This window comes from Urocitellus parryii, chromosome 2 (genome assembly GCF_045843805.1).
Source record: "Urocitellus parryii isolate mUroPar1 chromosome 2, mUroPar1.hap1, whole genome shotgun sequence".
Taxonomy (NCBI): domain Eukaryota; kingdom Metazoa; phylum Chordata; class Mammalia; order Rodentia; family Sciuridae; genus Urocitellus; species Urocitellus parryii.
The window spans coordinates 162,325,634-162,330,350 of NC_135532.1; the positions used below are offsets into that span (position 1 = coordinate 162,325,634).

The 4,717-nt window shown below is 38.8% G+C and overlaps 1 non-coding gene across 1 annotated transcript; it reads left to right on the plus strand.

Moving 5' to 3' along the window:
* Positions 1-910: 910 nt before the first annotated feature.
* Positions 911-1,014, plus strand: LOC113188348 (U6 spliceosomal RNA). Its single transcript, XR_003301532.1, has one exon. It is a non-coding gene; the product is annotated as a U6 spliceosomal RNA (small nuclear RNA).
* Positions 1,015-4,717: the final 3,703 nt, after the last annotated feature.

The window sequence follows — 4,717 nt, forward strand, 5'->3', positions numbered from 1 at the left end:
TAGACTTTTTCATCTCAAATCTCCCCTAGGGGCATCAGGGGTGCAAAGGGTTTTTATAGGAGAAAAAGGAGGTATAGTGGGATAAGAGGCAAGACATCCACATGCAAGGTGAGTCTTCTTCTCCATTATTTGTGTTTCCACTTGTCTGTCTCGTCCTTTCCCAGAACATCAAGTAGAGCCTCTCTGTCCCCAGCCCTATTGGGAATTAAACCCAGGAGTGCTCATACATCCCTATATTTTTTTTATTGCATTTTAAGACATGGTCTTCCTAAATTGCCCAGGCTTGCCTCGAACTTGTGATTCTCTTGCCTCAGTTTCCAGAGTCACTGGGATTACAAGCATGTTTCACCACACCTGGCTTGCAATTTCTTTTCTGAAGGTATTATTTTTCTGCAAGTCTGTTCACAAGAGCTAATAAAAGGAAGGGTTGTTAAGGGGGAGGACTCTCTTTAGAATACCATGTGAAAAGGATGAGTTGTTAAAAGATTAGGATAAAGATTAGAAGAGAAGGGGAAAGTAATTCTGTTAAAGACTGCTTCTGAGCAAACTGTTCTGTTAATAGTTACAGTGATAGGAGACAAACAGATGTGAGTGGTGGGAACACACACATTTTATAAAATGGACACATTATGTTCATTCCCACATGCTTTCTTTTCCAAGAAGCAGTTTACCTGTAGCCCTACCTGGCTTAGGTAGACAGGATGGATATGTCACATTCCTCAGCAAACTACTTGTTATCTTTAGGAGAAATGCAGGCCCAAAATAATGTCCATAAGAGAAACCCACGTTACCCTGAAGGGGGAGATTTTTGTGGTTCTTGTCACAGACCAGATCCTGAAACTCAGGGAGGTAAGGATGATTCCTCCTAATCATAAAATCTGTAAGAATTTGTGGGTAAGAATCCAGTTAAGTGCTTGCTTTGTCAGCACATTTACTAAAATTGTAACCATACAGAGATTAGCATGGCCCCTGTGCAAGGATGACATGCAAATTTGTAAAGTGTTCCATATTTTTTCCTATACATAAGTGATGAATATACTGTAAGAGAAATTAGGAAAACTACTCTCAAAAAGTAGTCTCAAAAATTAAAATACTTGGGAATCAACCTAATAAAAGAGGTGAAAGACCTCTATAATGAAAACTAAAGAAAGAAATTGAAGACCTTGGAAGATGAAAAAATCTCCCATGCTCTCAGATAGGCAGAATTAATATTGTCAAAATGGCCATATACCCAAAACTGTTATACAGATTTAATGCCACTTCTGTTACAACAATCCTAATGACTTTCTTCATAGAAATAGAAAAAGCAGTCATGAAATTCATTTGGAAAAATAAGAGGCCCAAAATAGCTAAAGCAATCCTCTGCAAGAAGAATGAAGCACAAAGGAATCACAATACCAGACCTTAAATTGTACAACAGAGCTATACTAAGTAAAACCGCATGGTATTGCCACCAAAACAGACATGAAGACCAGTGGTACAGAATAGAAGACATAGAGAAAAACCCACATAAATACAGTTATCTCATACTAGACAAAGACGCTAAAAACATTCATTGGAGAAAAGATAGCCTTTTCCACAAATGGTGCTGGGAAAACTGGAAATCCATATGTAGCAAAATGAAATTAAGCCTCTATCTCTCACCCCACACAAAAATCAACTCAAAGTGGATCAAAGACTTAGGCACTAGAATAGAAACTCTGCAGCTAATAGGAGAAAAATTAGGTCCAGATCGTCATCATGTTGGCTTAGGACCTGACTTCCTTAACAAGACTCCTAAAACACAAGAAGTAAACCCAAGAATCAATAAATGGGATGGAGTCAAACTAAAGAGCTTCTTCTCAGCAAACTAAACAATCAATAATGTGAAGACAGAGTCTAGAGATTGGGAGAAAATTTTTCCCACAAGCACCTCAGAGCCCTAATCTCCAGAATATATAAAGAACTCAAAAAACTTAACATCAAAAAAACAAATAACCCAGTCAATAAATGCAAGAATCAGCATTTGAAAGTGGGATGTGGTCTTCAATCTGCCTCAGTTCCCCAGAAGGCCCTTTCCTTATAACAATAGTATATTGTTTAGGGAATGATACAAGCAAAAATATTTATACATATTCAGTGTAGATGAAATCTCCCTCCCTCCCTCCCCTCTCCCTCCCTCCCTCCCCTCTCCCTCCCTCCCTCCCTCCCCTCTCCCTCCCTCCCCCCCTCCCCTCTCCCTCCCTCCCTCCCTTCCCTCTCCCTCTCTCCCTCCCTCCCCTCTCCCTCCCTCCCTCCCCTCTCCCTCCCTCCCTCCTATCCTTCTCCCTCCCTCCCTCCCTCCTGCCCCTCTCCTTCCCTCCTTTCCTTTCTTCCTTCTTCCCATGTGTATGAAGGGCTGACTTTATAGATCTATTCCATAAGCTCTGTTTGCTGAGAGGATTTAAAACATAGTACCCTAGTAATAACAAGCATGTCTAGGGCCCAGATTTTAGTTTCTAAATACCACTCTCCAATAAAAGGAACAAGAATTCTTTGAAGAAATAGCCTGTTATAGGGCTGGAACAGTGAAAATGCAGAATGAGTTTGAAATATCTTGTAGTTATTTCAGAAGTCAGGAAGAGCTTATTTAAAAAAAAAAAAGGAGCCAAGTTTAAAATGGTCAAATCTAGAATTGCTTGGACAACAAAATAACAATAATTTTGGATTGTAATTTTAAGAATCAAATAAATATTCATGAGCACATAGTGTTATAAATAAATGCTTGAATAATTAAATAGGGAGAAGCCCACAACTCTACCTGAAATTCCAAGCATCCCTAGGTAATTTATATGCACATTAAAGTTTGAGAAAATCTAATCTAGGGATTAAGTGTGCACCTGGGTTGAAAGCCTTACTAGATTCTTACACTCTGTACCTGTAATGGTGAAGAAAATCTAAAATATTTTCGCCAACAACTGAATAGTGACAAAACTTATTTCATCAATGTTAATGCATTTCTAACATCCTGATTAACAAGCCAGTCATTTCACCAGTGAAATTCCTTTTTTTTGGTACTGGGGATTAAACTCACAGGTGCTTAACAACTGACCCACATTCCCAGCCCTCTTTTATAGTTTATTTAGAGGCAGGTTCTCACTGCTAAGTTGAGTTGCTGAGGTTCCCTAAATTGCTGAGGCTGGCTTTGAATTCATGAACCTCCTGCCTCAGTCTATCAACTTGTGGGGATTATAGGCATGTGACATTATGCCTGGCTTGAAATCCCTTTTCTAATGTATCTATGCTAATTAGCCAAACATTTGATGTTAAACTGTGATAATAATAGTTGAAGTGCTTATGGTAGCCTCTGCTGGAGTATAGTTATTTTAATTAGATTGTTAGCAGACCCATACCAAGTATGATTCTGTAAATTACAACTAACTTTCCCTAAGCCTGGGTATATATATCTGCTTTTCCACTTCTAATATTAATTCTTGTTTATCTTTTTTTTTCTTGCCTGATCTTGGGCAAAGAAATGTTTATTAAAATTAAAAACATATTTGACCCAGCAATTCTACCTCTAGAAAAAATGGTATTATGGGAATACATTAATTTCCCAACACTTTGGCTTATCATGAGTATGCAGGTAGCAGAGCCTTTGGGTAACGTGATTGAAGTGCTAATAGTTGGAATCTGGGCTAGAATGTATTGAAATGCATTGAGTAGAGCATACTATCTGTTACTTAAAGAATCTATAATCCTTTAAATAATCTTATCAGTCAAAATTCTGCCAAACATAAGGCCTTATGCCCAGATGTTTTCAGAGATAACTTTTATTCAATTTTCAAGGAACTGATGGCCCCAAATTATGCAATAGAAGAAGAGCAAAATTTTTCTCATTTGTTTTTGAAGTTATGTCAACCTTGAAATAAGTTGGTGCTGATTGGTAGGGGTTGGGGGAAGGAGAATGTGTGCTGGAAGAATATGAACTGTATAATCATATGGTTGTCCTTCTATATTATGAGTGAAGGAATAGATTGTTACAGAGTTGGAGTGGATTATCTCTAAGCATATCCGTTTGTTTATCCAAGAAAACTCTCCCCTGTATGTATGGAAAGGTAGAAAGGTAGAAAGAAGGCATATTGACTGACAAATCTTTCTTTGTACAGAGAGAAAGCAGATTTGGATTCCTACGCTGTATTAGTCAGCTTCCATTGCTGTGACTAAATACCTGAGATAATCAACTTGTAAGAAGGAAAGATTTATTCTGGCTCCCAGTTTCAGAGGCTTCTGACCATGATTGGTCGACTTCATTGCTTTTGAGCCTGTGGCAAGGAAGTACATGATGGTGGGGAGCATGTGGTGGAGCAAAGCTTGATTACCTCATGGCTTCTGAGAAGCAAAGAGAGAGGAGGGCTGGGGTCATAATATCCCCTTCAATGGCAGTGACCCAACTTCCTTCCACTAGGTCCCACCATTTAAAGGTTTTACTACCTTGTAAAGGTGCTGAAGCACATGGTGTTTGGTGGACATTCAAGATCTAAACTGTGCTATACCCTCAACCTTAAATGCCTAAATTCAACTTTTACTCTGGTACACTAACATTCACATTAGGAGCTGTGGCCTTTTAAAGGTTGGGTAAATTCTGCCAGTGTTTGGAAGGCATAGTGGGTATGGCTGACCTCTGAGGGAACCCATTGGTTATGTCCTTGATGTCTGTATCTATCGTAACCATCCCTCTTTGTACTTGCTGATTCTA